Below are 18052 nucleotides of genomic sequence, written 5' to 3' on the forward strand. Positions count from 1 at the left end.
CCTGAGATATCTTTAAATTAATAAAATTTCCAAATACTTTTTTTCATAATTTTTCATCATTTCTATTTGATGAAAAAGTAAAGCAAAGCAAAGCAAACTGTGGAGATAGTTAAACATGAGAATCATGAATGGGTAAACCCAGGGAACATCAGTAAGGTATCTCCAGTTTCCAGATGAAATGGCAGCATCATATATCATGTCATGGAGTATCACTGGGATCAGCTGTAAGATTCATTAGCTGGGATATTTGAAGAGAATTACGTGGAATAATGTTCCTGGTGCTACTTGCATTATTTTTACAGCCTTATCTTTGTAAAAATGGAGTAGTATTCTAGATCTGAAAGCCTACAAATCTAGTAAATTTTAAAAATATATTTACATGTAAATAAATAACCATCTAACAATGAAACTGTAAAAATATTCAAATATTAGAAGAAACTTTCTGCTTTCTTATTGCTGTTTGCAAGGCAAAGTAAGTACATTAATCTCCACCCCCAACACCCCCCCCCAAAAAAAAAAAAAAAAAAAAAAAGATCTGGAATATATCTGGAAAAGCCAAGGCAAGAAGACTGCCCAAAAGACAAGGTGGTACATACCATCTGTCATGCATCCCCAAATGTTAATTACTTATGAGTAAGATTTAAGATCAAAATGGAAATGAAAATGATCTTCAAAGTGTAAGTGAAGAGCCATGGCTGTAATTCAGCTCTCTGTATGTCTTGATCCTCTTTTTCTAACACTTCAACTGAAGCATGATACTTCAAATTTTTACAGATTCCATATTTCAGCATACACTACTCATATGGTAAAAAATTCTGCAGCACTAAAGAGCAATATCTATTTGGAATAAATGTTACAGGAACTTTTGTATTTATACAAAATGCAGAATGTAGTTAGAAATCTTTAAACAGGCTTTTTTTCCCCTTTTGGTACTATGTGAAAAGAAACAACAGTCAATTTCTTCATATTTCATTGATACTATTAAAACTACAGAATGGTTTGGATAGAAGAAAAGAAGACAAAACTATTAATCTAATTTTGAATCTATAGATGTGAATTGTTGGATCCAAAGCAGCTCAGTAATTCTGGTTCCAAGTTACATCCAAAACCCGAACAAATTATGTTCTTTTGCCCTTAAGATACAGAATGATTTTTTGTAATATCGTCTGTTCACTCAAGATTTTGCCCTGAGAGCAACAAAGACTGCACTAAAATATCTAATCTTCAGAGGTTTCTACACTTTACAAGGAAAGATTCCTGCACAGAGAATAATCATTTGAAAAGAACTTATTTACTTAGCTCTCCGGTAGAACAGTTTATGCACACACAGAAAACCCGGATAGTGTCTTAAACAGTGTTGTATATCTCACATGCAACCACCATTCACTGCTCAGAAAATGAGTAACAGCTCCAAAATAGCTGTATGCAAGCATCTCTGTGGAAGGAGTTGACGCTAAGCGTATCAATAAAATGTTTCCCAAAAAGCCTAATAACATTTTATAATATAAGAATGGAAATCCTAATGTTCACATTTTCTTCGAAGAACTGTTCCTTTGTATCCTTTGCTCAGAAAAGGCAAACTGGCTGTTCAAAGACCCTTGTTTTGCTTAGGAATGTTTTTGTTGTTACTGCCCCGCAGTGGCTCATTGGAATATGTATGCAGGGCGGTTGTTTTTTTCTGCTTGAGCAGGCATTTGAAGAGGGGGAGGGTTGCCAGGGAATCTTTTATTTTCACTCAGTCTGCCTTGCTAATGATCTACAGTTATAGGAAAATACAGCTATAATCCAAGATCACATTTTCTTTCACTTCCTTATTAAAGAGCTAATGTATTCCTCTTCTCAATGTATAGATTAGATTTTCCATTTACAAATATTTCTTTAGATGGATGAAACAGAAAGATTTAGCAGATAAATGGGAGACTGATTCAGAGAACAGGCATTTCTTTGAGTCCTACTAGTGACAGTGAATCCTGCAGTATGCCATGAATGGTAAAAACCTCGATGAGTGTAAATACACATCCGTGTGTGTAAATACTCTTTTTCACACACTGTTCCTCTGTACATACTTTTCTTTAATGTGACTTATTCTGAGAACAAAAGCAAAACTACCTTGCAATCTCGATAAATGTTCTTCTCTATTGTGTATTTAAGACATACATTTAACAATTAGGAACTCATTTTTAGGTTAGTGGTCTGATCGTTTCACTAATACTACGACTTGGCACAGCTAACACATTGCACAATGACCCAGATTCTCCTGTGCACTGTGGCTTTGGACTGCTCTGCCAGCACCATCCATCTCCCAAAGCAAAGAGGGGGCTCCAGTAACACACATTCTCATACCAGTGCAACTCTGCTGTGACTGTAGTCGGCAAAATGAAGGGTTAGCCTAGAATATTACAGTGCCAGTTTAACGTCCTGGCGCTCTGTGCAGTGAACATGGTACCTTTATTCCATACAGAGACACTGGCCTTTGTACACAGCATCAGCATCGTGGTAGTATAAGAACAAGTATAAAATTAGTTTTTTTGATTATTTTGCCTACCGCTTCTTGCAGATTTGACTTTAGATATACTTAGTTCTGTAGTCAAATGCATTTCCAAATTGCTACCAGATTAAAATAGGAAAAAGTACTCTGGAATTCACAACTGCTTTCAGCAAGTGAAGCAAGGACAATGTTACAAAATACTAAGTCACCCTTCATTCTGACCTTGATTTGCAAGATACAATTTAGTGAATCTCACATCACATCAGATGTTCATTGGGTTAAAAAGATCAGTGAGCTTACCTGCCAGTACATATGTAGCTTATCTCTTTGTTTTGAGTTCAGCTTGTCAGCATACTAGTGATCTGTACATGGAAGCAAAATGTTCCCTTCTCACAATACATAGGCTAGCACTGCACTGTAGTTCCCATTTTAGCTGAAGAATGTTTATGGGGCTGAGCATACTCGCGCTGTCATCCTAATTTTTCTACATTGTTATTGTACCAGCACAAAGTTCTTGCAATGTGTTGTTTAAAATGCTGGCTGCTCAGCAAATGATCTAGTGCACACAGCATTGTAATAATACAGAAATCTGCATGTTGAATTTCAATTATGCTTTAAAGCTTTCTAAACAGAGTGCTTACACTTTCTTTTCAACATGCAATGAAATGTTAGCTGTTTGTTTTGGGGTTTTTTTGTTTCTTTTTCTAGAAACATCAGCATGGCAGGGCACTAGAGCGTCCTTCTGTTTAAGTGATTGTTTACTTTAGCTCCTGTGCCCTGTGGAAAGCCTGCCTAGTGAGTGACCATGTTATAAAAGAAACTCGCTCTGTTTTCAAATCAGTTAATGCAGTATATCTCTCTCATGAAAGAGAGGAAATTAATTCTGTGAAATGCTTTTTACTTTCACTGTTTAAATAGGCAGTGCAGAAATGCATTTTGGGGCTAGTACGGAGTAGAAGGGTGCCCTGTTATGAGATTTATTTGCAGAAATTTGTTGCTGGTGCTTGCAGTCAGTATATGATAGGGATTGACTGCTTAGGACATGAAATAGGATTTTTTTTTTTTTTTTTTTTTACTTCAAACTGAGGCATGCAACTCACTAACAATTATCCTTTTTCTTCTGGGAAAGAGAACTGTCTGGCAAGCTAGATTTCATTGTCATTCTCATAATGCAAAAAGAACATTTTTAATAACTTTAACAAAACATAAAGGGTAAATAGTGCAAGGCTGGATTCAGCCATGATGGCAGGGAGGAGGGAACAGGAAAGGATATGTGCTGTAGCAGAGCATTCTCACTGTCACAAAACACAGTCACTATAAACTTAACACTGGAATGTAGTAAAACAGTTCTCACAGCCTAGAAAACAAAGACAATGCAGCAGTCACCAAGTAAGTAGTTAGGTCTGTATGCCATAATGGCAGCAGTGTGCAGAAGCACAAGAATAAAGCCTAGAAACAATATAATCATGTTAGTGTGTCTGAATATAATCATATTAGCCCAGTTTGAAAGGCAGAGCTAATCTGCCCAGATGCAAATTGTTTTGATGAAGCCATGTTGCTTCAGGGATCTCTGCACTCTGCTGCAGTAGTCTGTGTAGGTAAGTCCATGATCTGCCAGATGAAGGTGAAGTAAGCTGGGTTAGAATAATGGCACCTTCCTCATTAGCAGCAAAATTACAGGTTGAGAGAAGAAAGCATTTTTAAGGTTGGATATTATCAAAGGATAAACCAGAACTATTTAAAGCTTGAAAAAATGTAAAGTAAGATATACAAGCAGCTCATTTCCCTTCTGGAAGAACCTAACTAATAATACTTTATGGTTCCTCAAGATAATGGACAAAGGAACAATGAGAACCAAAGTTCTCCTTAACAGCATTCAAAGAGAAGAAAGAAGTCATAAACTGAATAACCGCATTAATAATCTCACTTATAGAGGGGTGCAGTTTAAACCCCACCACTAGTTTAAAAAAAAAAACAACACAGGCTCAAAACTAAGATCTTCTTTCAAATAGTTTAAGGAAAACAGAAAGAAATACCATGGGTAGTTGGTCTCCAAGATGATGAAGAAGCAAGAGGTGAAGGGAAAAGTGAAGGAAGTAAGATTTTAACCTTCTTTTTGTGCAACATAAATTAAAAATGTGAGTACTGTACTATGAAAAAGGTTGCAAGTACATTTCAGGGGCCCTGGTGACAGAACAAACCACTTCAGCTCTGTTTTTTCTGTTTAACACAAAGTCACCGAAGTCCCCTGAGGTAAATATAATCCACAGAAACCTCCAACACTACTTCTTGTTTTACACATGCATGCACTCTGCTTTTAGAAAGCAGGAAAACCAAGAGTAAAATTTTGGATTTTTCACAACTAATGAACCCAACAGTAGTCTTGAAACACTGCAATAGCTTAAGATCTGTATTTGTTATGCTTTAACAATTGACAAATCCATTTACATGTCTATGATGATGATAAGGGGAAAGGAATGGCTCCCTGCTGTCACAACAGGACCTCCAAAATTTAACACTGAATTGTGATAAAACATTTTCCACAATGCAGATACCATAACCTCAATCTTTAGAATTATGATTTTCCCCATATTTTCAAGTAGAACCTGGCTTCCCCTACAAACATGGGTGTTAAAACAAATGAGACAGAAGGAACTTCTTTGGTAGCAGCCAGATTTTAAGTTGAAGCTACAATGGAAGAAGACTCCATACAAAAAGGCACTAGTCTACCCAGCAGCAGGCAGGGAAGAACAGAACCCAGTCTCCTGTGAATACACTCCAACAGAGTTGCTCACAGCAGAAGGGCAAGGGGACATCATCCCTCCTTTCTTGCATATGCTTTATCACTTCTCCAACTGTGTATTTCCAGAGAGGTTTCTGTGCTAGTAATGCGAAAACAAGGGGAAAAATCAAGATGACAATAAACCTTGAAGAGAGGCAGAAATTCATGATACAGCATTATGTTCTGTGTTGGTTCACTTAGCATGTTAATTTTTGTTGATCCCATTCTGCAAGTATAACTTCCAGCAAAACACTGTGTAAGAAGCCTAGGCTTAACCTTTTTTTTTTTTTTTTTTTTTCCTTTTATCAAAGACAAAATTAAGTTCAGTAGCACTTTTTTTGGTGTGCTGTGCTATTTTAACAACATAAAGCTGCTTGAAATTTGCTTACTGTTAAGCCAGACATAGATCACTTTGTATCAGTTGAACAACATAAAGCAGCTAGAACTGGTGAGTCTAATCTGAAGACTTTTCTCCTGAGGCACAAGTCTGATTTTGCGCATCTGTGTAATATGTACAAACGTCTTTGAAATTAGTATGAGATTGTATTTTTATTTTAAAATAATTAAGGCTAAGGACTGTAAGCACATGATATTTGCATGGCTAGCTTTTACACGTTACACCACTAAGAGGTAAGTTACAATGGATAGGAGCACCTGAAGAAGACTAATTCTCGCTAATTTGTTTTTGTCACTACTACATGTGTATGTGAAAGTGGTTAGTAATTCATTTTTGAGGAAATGACTAGTAAATACCAGTCCAAATTACTGCAGGAAGGAGTGGATCAACAGGAGGATAGCAATTTCTCATGTATTACAGGGTTATAGAAACAAGTTAATGTCAGGGTTTTTTGAGTGCTGGAACATACGGTGTCACAAATGAGTAATGCTTGTTTTTGTCTTATTAGTCAGCAAATACTGAAAACATTTCAGAAATCTACTAAATAACTCCAGAGGAAACTTAACACTAGTCTGAAAAACACTCAGCTTTGCTTTCATTTCGTATTAGTCATTGTGAGAACTGTCTTCCCAGATACTGAAGGTATTATCATGGTTGACTACGTTACACTTAAAGCCCTCAGGGTAGCACTACACTTACCTGTGCATAACCTGCAATCAAGTATGAAAAATAAATATTAAGGCACATTTTGGAATCCCTGGGGCCTTGTTTGAGTGGCTTATGCTGTCGACTTTAGTTTATATCATGTTTTAAATTTGGCAGACATATCAACAGCAATGGATACTTTACTCTCTATTCAGATAAACCATTTTGTTTAACTATGGCTAGAATATGCCCTGAATTACACGGCAGTACAGATTACAGGTTGAGCTTTCTTTCCTTCATAGAGTGATGTGAGACACTTTTAGTTCAGGTCTAACACAGATCACAGCCTCTGCTCTTCGTTTACAACATGTTGCAAGCAAATGAATAGAAGCCAAAGTAGAGAAAGACTGCAGTACTTTGCCTTTTTATATGCTGACCCATGGCTGTGGTCAGGAGACTACATCGTTCTCTGAAGAGATCTAGAGTCTATTTCTCTATTTTGTATACTGAAGCAGTGCAGAGAGCATTGGGAATTGTAAAACACAGTGATATGTAGTTAAAGTGTAGTTAGACAATGCCATAATGTATACGCTCAAGTGGTAATCATCAGTTTGGCATTTACTGCTGCCATGCCTGCGTGTTTTTTGATTAGGACACAACTGGCCACAGCATAGCCAGAAACCTGGGTAGCTCTGACTTATGCTAAAGGCTAATCCACAAGAACTTGAGGGAGGTTTTGCTGAGATCAGCTTCTGGTCTTATTCTCCTCTCACGTCCAGTAAGTCTGACACATAACAGACATTCCTATTATCAGTGCAGGATAAGATTTAGGCTTGATCTCATTTAAATTTTATCAGCATAGCTGTTGATCAGCTGTTGTTATTCACACATCTATCCAGATACTAGAGTTATCTGTTTAACTGCTGTTGTACTGATGCCAGGGTATGCCAGTAGAAACATTTTATACCTGTGTAATTGGATCTACACTAAAGCGATTGAAATAATGATAAAAGCAAAAGCTGGTCTTGTCTGTGGAAGGAATTTTATGAGCAGAAATATATTGCTGTAAGCAGGGGTTCAGGCACACAAGTGGCTACAACAGGAATGCATTAAAGCATAGTATCATCTTACCCATGGCAACTACTACCTGTGTGGTCTAAACCCCTATAAACGCGGGATAGGAGTGTGTTACAAAGTTTAAGCTATTGTAGTTTACCGGGCCCTTGCCGTGGGCAGAGGGCACTGACTTGGACATCTGCTTAGGTCAGATGATGGATTATCTTGTTAAGCTTGAGTAACTCCTGAGCAAGTCTGAGTTCCCTCTTTAGGTAGTTACAGCAATTTCAGTCACTGTGTGGTAATGCTACAAAGAAAGAGCAGCTTTTTTCTAGTTTGCCTTACCCTTCATTTACATTTATTTAAGGCATATAAACAAAACTACCAAAACCAGGAGAGTGATTTTTTTTTCAGTAGCTCTCCTCTCTACAGAATTAATGTAAAGAATACAAATATGAAAATTTATTCCTGCCAAAAAATACAATATATGTGTTCATAATAGTAAAAGTTAGGTAACTTAAATATGGGTGCTCTGAGGAACTACAATAATACACATCGCAGCTATCTGAAGTAGACAGAGGTTGTCCTGTTGAGTTCCATATTTGAAAATACTTGAAAATGTTGATGATGATAACAATGAAGATGATTATAAAAACTTACAGATTATTATAAAATTTTAATCATAAAGAAAAACTTTGGAACTCAAGCAGAGGCAATTTTTCAGGGTTGTGCTCGAGATCCATTGTTGGGCTGGAAACAGCCCTGCTTATGCCTTTTCAGCCAGCTAAATCATCCTTCCCCTCAAATTGTGATCCTTCATAGTATATATTTTTGGATATATATTATTATATGTTTTGGATAAAAATTGATCAAATCATGTTCCATCATTAACATATAGCAAACATCATATATAAACATAAATAAAATTATAAATATTCTGGGTACCTATGTTAATCAAATTTCATGGTATTATTTTGGTTCATGAGTTTACTTTGTAAAAGAAAAATCAAAATACCTTCACAAATGTTATGACATAATTTGTGATAATAACCTGAAAGATGTGGCCTTGTCAACTCATTCATTCCTAAATCAATTTCATCAGGAATATTTAAAGACTTTCAAGTATTTCCAAAGAATACAGCTAAGAGTATTAGCAAAACCTTAGGAGCATGTAATGCAAATTACAAGCAAACTGTTTGCAGAAGTATGTTCTCTAGGACTGTATACTTGAAATGCAAAAAGATTTATTGGGCTTGTATCATATACGGGATTAATATTTTTATTGCCAGTCACTTCATTTCTAATTTCTTTGTCAAACAATTTTGAACATCACTGATGATTTATCCTGGTACTCTGTAGTCCTGTTTTCATATTATAGTTAATTTTCAGAAAGAGTTTATGAAATTTAGGGTGCTTCCATGCTCAAGTGTTGCAATTTATACTGATACAGTTCAAGTGACAAAAGCTAAAATTCATTGATTAATATCAGTTTAAAAATAGTTACAAGAGTTCAAAAGGGTGACGTGATACTCACATAAACCGTCTTTGTACCAGATCAGCTGCTAGAGCTTTTATTACCATTATTATATCTGTAAAAAAGAAATCACAGCCATAACTGCCATAGTGGTATAGCTAATTCCACCTATTTTTAAAACTGTGTATCTAAGTCACTTAAGAAAATGTTTCCTGCATATTTTTTGTCTCATGCTCTTTTCAAATAATAGGCATGAGTAGCCATCTTTTGAAAACAAGCTGTGCTTCACTATTACATACTGTAAGTACTGTAAGTTGTTTGTTTCTTTAAATTATATTTATTATGACACTCTGGAATGGAGTACACACTAATTTCACTGGATAAATGGAACTTTGAGACCTTTAGGCTATATTGGTAGCTACCATTATGAAAAAGAATAACCATGTGTTAAGAAAAACAAGTTTGTTATCAATTGCCTTACTATAAATCAAATGCATTATCTACAAACTGTCACTGTATAGTTCTGCATATTATTTCATTGTATTTTGGGTTTACTAAAAGTAAAGTCAAGAATGATATTTAACCTGCTTTGGTTTTCCCCTGAAATTCTTCAGTCTGGAGAAATTATGTGAGCTAAGAACTAGGTTTCAACACGGAAATGCAAATACTCCATTTTTTTCCCCAACAAGCATTTTCTTCCTTCAGCAAAAACACCAATGCTATAGAAAATATGGATAAAACTAATTTTCTTCTACTGCGCTGAAATCTGTATTTTAAACCCCAAAGTAAAGGAGGCCTAGGCTAAGCTGGACTAGACAAAAGTGTGTAAGTCTTACTAAAACTGACTGATGAGTATTTTTAACTGGTTTTTACTTAGATATTAATTTTCTTTTGCTTTTTGCTCTAATATTCTGCGAGTGTATTATCAGCATTGTGTCTATGTTTTGTAATACTACTTGAGAAATATGTTAATGTGAAGCCTCGTGTAGGATATTTATCTTGCTGGTTTGTTGCGGTTGTTAGGCGAGACCATGATTTGCAATAGGTGACTTGTGAGGTTAAAACTGTTTCAAAAACAATCAGTAAGTAGGCATTATAGTGATGAAAATTATGGTGCATTCTCCCTGCTAAATGTTATCAAAAAACCTTTTCTAATGTGTCAGTTGCAAAGCTATTGGAGATCATGAAGGAGTAACATTGCCTATGACTCCCTCTAGTGATCCCGCTGTGGGAAATGCAGCCAACTACCGATGCCAGCCACACGGAATCGCCCCGAATTCACTAGATACATTCTGAGAGTTTTTCATAATGGTAAATTAATTCTCAATAAACCACACACGTTTTCTAAGCAGTGGGATAAAGTCCTGTAGAACATACACTGTTTTGGGAGATTGATGTTCTGCAGCAAATATTTTCTGATGCAGGGAGCCTTTCTTCCTTCTATTTAATGGATAAACCAATACAATTAAAGCTTATATGGTAAAAACGAATAGTACCAGTGCACTCCTAGCTTGATAACGTTGAAGGGACTAAATTTTCAGAACACGCTGAGCACTCTTCTTGGGATAATTGAGAAACTCCAACACAGAAATATCTCTAATGCACTGACTGCATCACTTTGTGTATCACTTTTTGCATCAGTTTGTGATGCAGTAAGACAGAACGTCACAAAATAATCAACATACACCTGCTTCATTGCGTGTAACTGTAATCTGCATTCTCAATAACATTAATGTATGAGTCTTCTCTCCAGTTCAAATACTTGCTAACCATCACCATCAGTTGCTAATATACTTAACACCATCTCCAGAAACTTTTACAAGCACGTGTTTAAATTTTCACAAGCATTTTAGAAGTATGAGTTTTATTAACCTGAATTTTCTGTTTGTTTCATAAATAGATAATGTTTGCCACAAAGAAATGCTAGCATTTTTCTTTGTCATAACTGTATGTCATAACGGTGGCCAGGTGTGGAAATTTCACCTGCCAGTTCTTTATAAATAAGGACTTCCATCCAGTTTGCTGCAAGGAGAGGTCAGAACATCTATCCATAGTGAATGGCACCGTGTTTTTTCTATATTAAAAAAGAGGAAGAATGTATTTGTTCATTAGTCATAAAAATAACCTAGAAATGGGAGGAAGTTAGTATTGAAAAGTCATTTGCTGTAACTCAATAATGATTTGGGGTTTGGTTTGGTATTTTCTGCATGGAGGTATTTCACGGTTTAATGTTTATGGGTAGTTCACTGAAGCATTAACAACAGATGTAGTTTTGATGGGAAAAAAACCCACCTGAATGCAATTCCATATTTTGATTGGCAATAATACTTTTTCAACACGCAGATTTAGAGTCCCCACCTAACAGCCAAAATGGAAAAGAGTGAACATACTGTCCTGTGATGTCACCCCCAGACCCAGGTAAGACTGACACAGTAGTCTGTGCCGAATCCTCAGTTTTCTATGCAATAAACCACTTCATGTTCCTGTTATGAAAGGACAGTATTTTACATAATCCTGTGAAAAACTTAATAACTGTTTTCTTATATAAATTGAAGGAAAGGAATCCATATCCCAGTGGCATGCATTTCTGCATAACTCTTTATTCCAAAACAATCCCAAGCATTTTTTAAATGAACAACTTCACTCACCACTGAAATCCAGCAATCTTTGGAATGGGACTTACTAAGCACTTGGTAGCATTACACAGCTAGAGGCATTCATAGCCACTCGCCGCTAGTATTTTGACCCTGGAGCAGGTGTATATTCAGAAAGTCCTGTCTCGTAATTAATTACACTGAATGAATAAAGGTTTTGGATGGATCCAGGTTAGTGTTCTGTCTTGAAACCTCTTTTGCAAGGCAATTCCCCTAGTCCTCAGCACATGCAGGAGTAAATGCTTTGAAGTTACGTTCAGAGGATTTTGAGACTATGGACACAAGTTCTTCTGTTTCTTTCCCAGGTCCTATTATAAAAACTGATATTGGTGAGCATTTTAGATACTCAGATTGCAAAGCGTGAAAAGCTGGGGAACACCATTCCCTGCAAATCACGCATCAGAAAGCAAAGTAACCTGGATTGCACACCTTTCTTCTGCTGTGAGAAAACAGCCTCAGGAATCTTATTTCAATGAGGCTTCATCAAATCACAATATCTTTAACAGACTTCTCCTAATTACTCAAAGATTCCAAGTACATCTGCTTATTGGAGGAGTCCCCCTTTTTTAATTCCTCTAGATATTAATTTGAAAATAGGCTGATTCTGTTATGCTGATCTTACATTGCTGGTGTTACTGGACTTCTTTTGTGATAATGATTGCCAGAGAATAACTTTGCTTAGGTACGGTCTGGACATGCCTTACTGGATCTGCTGGGAATTTAGTCACCTCATACAGAATGTATCTTTTGAAAAATAATACAGCTGCTGTGGTTTCTAATTCCTAAAGTTCTGTGTACTTTGCTTCCCACTTTCACACTTACTGAAAAACAGAACTATTGAGTCTAACCTATGGAAGCATTATAGCCATTCCTATTGCACCACTTAAAAACCAGTCAGCCTATACTAGTTCTTTGGAAGTTTTCAGCCCTATCACAGTCTATTGGGTAGAAGGAAATACTCCTGAGAAAACTCAACTATAAACGTGGCTGTGTAAAGTCTGCAGACACACTACAGTGTTGTAGGTGTGCTCTATGACTTTTTTCCCTGCTGAGTTTATCCTCATAATATTGGTATTCCATACATACTAACTGTAGTCAGCAAAATAAAAAAAATAACCCCCCAAGAAACCAACAATGACACAGGTCAACACACTCTAGCTTAATGCAGATTCCAATTTGATTTAGATGAGGTCCTGAGTTTCCTGAATACAAACACTTCAAGGAAACTCCAGAAATCTCATTTTTTGAAAGGAACTCTCTTCTGTATTATATGGCCACCAATATTGTTAGTGGTAAAGCGATGCCAAAAAGGATGCCTAAAAAAATTCCTATTACTAAAAAGCAATGTTTTCCACTTTTGCAAAACACAGTACACTTCCTAGGTTAATAAAGCCAGGTCTGATGAAGATTTTAAAGCACTTTATTTTAACAGGTCTTTGCTCTGTCAGCAATACAAATAAATCTAGGTATGTAAAATAGTCATGAAATCAAGTGTGGTTTTGAATGTGAAAAATCTAAACTATATCAAACTGTATATCAAACAATACATGTATATCTTTTAATCAAACATAATTTTATAAATATTGAAGATATTTCTATTCTTGAAGTGCTACTTTTTATGCTTAGTAAGGATCTGACAGGCACAGAAATTAAACAACTTGCCAAAAGCCAGACTGAAGAGTACCCTGGTGGAAAAGAAAGATGGGTCTTCCAAGATCCATCTGATTTACTGCACTCCTGTTGTTCTCCAGCTGCAGGTGTTGCAAAAGGCATGCTAAGATCTAGGAGGAAAGGAAGGAATTGCTTTAATGGTATTGTCTGTCAGACAAGAATGGTCAGTTTTCTGTTTGAAATACTCTTGAAAACTATTCATTCACAGTCTTAAAAAACTCCTGTGATGACAGGGGGGCTTTTCTTCCAACGTCTTTGTCACCACCTAGGGATAATTAACTGACGTTTTATAATTGATATGATATAGAACTGAATCAAAGATTCTTTTATGAAAGTTCAACTGAAATCTTCAGTTTATGTGCAAAGTTTGTCTCATTAGCATCCTTAAAACTATGTCTCTTGCTGTACAGTTGTGCCATAGAACTGTTTCTCAGTCCATAAGCCAGAGGAACAGGGTAGTTATCTCTCTGCTTTATTATTACCCTACATCGCCACTGGGAGAAAAACCGCTTACCTTGGCATGACCACTTCCATCAGCACTTTCCAGAATAAACAGCTCATTTCTATGCTCGTGGTCATAAATTCAAAATCTCAATCATGACTCTAGCTGATTATTCTTTAATTGCACACTCAACTCAGCTGAAAGGAGATTAAAGAAAAAAAATATTTATTTAGGACCAACCAATATTTGAAGCCTTATAATGAATATTAAATAGTATTTAGTAATGTTTATATGTTAAAATGGGTTAAACAAGCCCCTAAAATAAGGTGGATAGGGTGGGGAAGGATGCAACTTTTCATACAACTAAGTAAAATATCCTGAAGGTTTATGGAAATATTTTTTTTCTTTTATAGGAAATCACTTGTAATTGCATTAACTTGGCAGGAAATTTATATTTATAATGACAGGTAACAGAATAGCCTTTTAGTACCTTTTGTTTTGAATATTTGAATAGATATGGAATCCTGTTAGTGTGCATCATTCTGAAATTTATAGCTTTCCAGTACAAGCTAATTTAAAATAATGAAAAAAATATTGTTTATTCTAGCATTTCTGCATGTCTAGACTGCTCCTTAAACACAAGCTGTGCTGTAAAGTACAGCAAAAGACACAATATATTTCAGCTTTCTTAAGTTTGTTTCTATTTTGCCAGACATAAATCCCCAAATACCCTTAAAGATGCAGAGAACAGCACAGGGTAACACTTGTTAAGTTTACAAAATTAATTTAAATGAAGACTTTCTGCAGATTTTTATTACTTGAGCAATTTCCTGTTATCAAGGGCAGTTGATAAATACTTATTATACAAAAGGTATTTCATTAATTCCTAGATTAAAGGCTCGGTATGATTTTAGTCTTATTTAAGTCAACTTAAGATATCACCTGTATTATCACCGATATCGTAGCTCCTATCTCCTGCAGTCAAGCAGGGAACTTGGTCCACAAACCCCTGCTTCTGCACCAAGTTCCATTCTGAGTCTTTCTAACGTCCTGCCTTGTGCACCCGTGCCAAAGCCGTGCCCTTTTGGTACGCACGTGCAAACTCTCCAAATGTGCAGTGTAAAAATTAATGTATTTTATACATAATTCATGACATTTAAAAAACATTGTCACTTGACAGCCGAGGTGATAACAAAATTAGCACATTCTACCTCCCGCTGCTACTTACCAGGCTTCCAAAGCTCCATCTTGTAATATTGTTCTGGCAATAGCCCTGCAAGACAATAAACACTGCTGGTGCCCGGCTCTCCCTCAGAAATGTATGTATTTAGAACTTGTGACCCTTCTAAATATAATTCAGCCTAAACTTCCTACATATTATCGATAGATGTATAATGTCTCCAATCTTTAAATCAGAGGAATAGGTACCATACAGTCATGTGACAATTGTTCAGTGAGATTTGTGGTTGTAGGTATTTTTTTTAATGTGTTTGCCATTCCTGTTTACTACTGAATTTGATGTAAAGTGATTTGACCTGACGTTATGCCAGCTTCTTGGCAAAAAAAAAAAAAAAAAAAAAAAAAAAAAAAAGTTCTACAAATAATTTAGAAAAACTGATTAGCCATTGTAAATTATAGACCAGTGCAAGAGGTGGGACTGCAAGAGGCCCACTGTTTGTATTTATTACGAAGTCCAGATACAGTATCAATTCACATTTATGAAGCATGGTGCAATGTAGATAAACATCGCTCCTGGAAAAGGTAAAACTTGGGAATTTCCATTATCGAGAAGCAGAAGTAAAAACAGTGCTAGTGCTCAAAAATCCCAAGTGGGATTTATTTTACATTTCCAGTAAATGGGGACAGGGGAAAAGGGAAAGAAAGAAACTATTGTTCATGTTAAGTGCATGGAGAATAAAAGTCTTACTTGGGACTGAGGCAAAAGCCTAGTAACAGATGTGGTACAGTGCAGTTGCAGTTTATTTTCTGAGTTTTTCTGTTGCTCTGACAGGAAAAAAGAAACAAAGCAGAACTGTGTGAGGCCTTCAGCAGAGAAAGACCTCCAACCTTATCTGTCAGCCTGGAGAAGGTAGCTCCTTGTTGTTCCCTGCACCAGCCTCTGCATATATACCATTCCCAGTAGTGAAGGGAAGGCTTGTGTCTCTTATTTTCTTGCATAGAGACATAAAAGTGAATTATGGTCTTTCTTCGAGACTGTCATCTACAGTGGCCTCTCCATGACTTATCTGGGTGGCCAACGTAAGGCTACTCAAGCAATATATTTTATGTGACCTTTGCAAAAATGCTGAGAATTCATCCTACAGGCAGTGCGTTTTTATTAACAGGTTATTCCACGACAACTATAAAGCCAATAGCTGTACAATGTCTATGAGGCTTTTCTCCTTACATTTTGAAAAGTTTATAAAAAAAACGGCGTCTCTGGGAAGAGGAACCACAGTAATTGCTATGAGGGAAAGGCAGGGACAGCCCCCGTTCTGCAAGGTGGCAGCCTGCCTGCAGGGCAGCCAGCACAGTCACAGGGCCCTGCTAGTACACAAATTGCTCTAAATCGGCCACCGCACGTGCAGCATCCTGAAGAACTGGCTGAAGGCGCTATATGGAAACCATATTTCTGAGTTTTTCTGTTAAGTGCAAGTTTTAGCAAGGAAGCAAGCTTGACCTTCACAGTGTGCAAAAGTTTGGCTCTGGTCCTAGCTCTTTTCACATGTGAATAGTTCCTGTGGGGCCTCTTCATGTGCTCAGAGTAACAAACAACTTCAGGACTTAGACCTTGATCTGAATCAAGGGTAGCAGCAACACCTCCCGATACACAGAAAGATTTTTGTTCATAGCAAAGTAATGGATTTGCTACATGGACAGAGTTAATCTGTCTTTGACTCCCAATTTTCAAGATGTAACCGCCTGCTTTGGTTTGTAAAGGGGTTTTGCCCTTTTCAAGGGTAGCAGTTCACCTCCAACATCAGTTCAATAAGCCATCTACTCTTTCCATCTTGTTTGGGTTTTTTTGTTGTTTTTGTTTGTTTGGGAGGTTTTGTTTGCTTGTGGGGTTTTTTTGTTGGTTTGCTTGTTTTTGTTTTGTTTTTGTTTTAATGAAATAGTTTTCACTAGATTGGACTTCTGGCTGAGTATTTCAAACACAGTTGAGGCTGAACTGCTCAATCCATTGTAGCTTATCCTTAGACACCACTTTGAAAAGCAGGACAGGTCATCCCCCCCAGACATGCTGTTTGCTTTCCTTTCTGGAATGGCTGATGCTATCGCAGTTGATCGCTCCTGCACAGGACAAACTATCATGTAGGTCATTTCATTTCCCAGTAATATTCAAACTTCAGTATTTTTTTTTTCCAAGTAGTGATCTATTTGTATTTAATCTGAAGCAAGGAGGACGAGAACATGACAGTGTCCAAACAATACGCAGAAATTCCTTCATCAATTGCCTCTTCTGACGTGTAAAATACTGTTGTCTATTAGGATGTGCCTTTTATGGACTTGGCTATTTTAGAAAACCACTGTGACGAGAGCTCAATGGAATATGTATTGAGAGGACTGAAAGCCGGTCCTCATCTGTGCGCCATCAGCGTGATGTATACCAAACACCCATAGCCGCACGCCGATTTTAGGTTTTGTCCTTTTGTTGTTTATATATGCTTTACTTGACATTTTATTAGAAAATGCTCAGAAATGTTGGTGAATAAGTATAACTGAGTGGTGGGCATTACTCTCAGCATCGTGCTGCGCTGCAGCTGGGACGTGAACTTTAATCTGGGGGAAATGTTCTGTTTGTACATAATGAGGTACCTTTACTGTCAGGGTGTATATGGGACAAAAATAATGAAGTCACAACTTCACTAAATTCGTAGGATTTAGCACCCGCTACAGTAAAATACAGTGAGGCATTTGGTCAAAGCAGGCGACTGAGGTATGATGTAGAAATACAACCTAGAAGAAAAGGAATTGCATCTGTTCTGTAGGACTTGAGTGTGGTTAATGGCCATGCAATTGTTCCTGCGAGTCCATAGTCAAAGAACCTCACTGAATACATGAGTTAACAGGTAAGAGGGATACAATTCACTGAATGACTGGGGGTTTTTAGAAGCTGTTTTTAGAACTCTCTCATCCTCCCTCTTAGATACGTTTATTTCAGAGAAATTCTGGCATTTAAACTATATTTAGCAATAAAAGTGAGACATCACCTACATCTTGCTGCAGTGAGGAAGGTAAAACAAGGCATTCACATACATTTTCATATTACTTTTAAAGACATAAGCAAAACGCTGTGCTGTCAGGGCAAGTGCAATTTCTTTTCTTGTTCTTCGGGAAAGAGTTTAAAGGCCTCTCCTCCCCCAACAGCAGAGCGCCGAAAAATTGCTAAATTATTTCCTAATAATTATTGTGTTCACCGAGAAGTGCCTACTGCAGGCA

This window comes from Falco biarmicus, chromosome 14 (assembly GCF_023638135.1).
Source record: "Falco biarmicus isolate bFalBia1 chromosome 14, bFalBia1.pri, whole genome shotgun sequence".
NCBI classification, from domain to species: domain Eukaryota; kingdom Metazoa; phylum Chordata; class Aves; order Falconiformes; family Falconidae; genus Falco; species Falco biarmicus.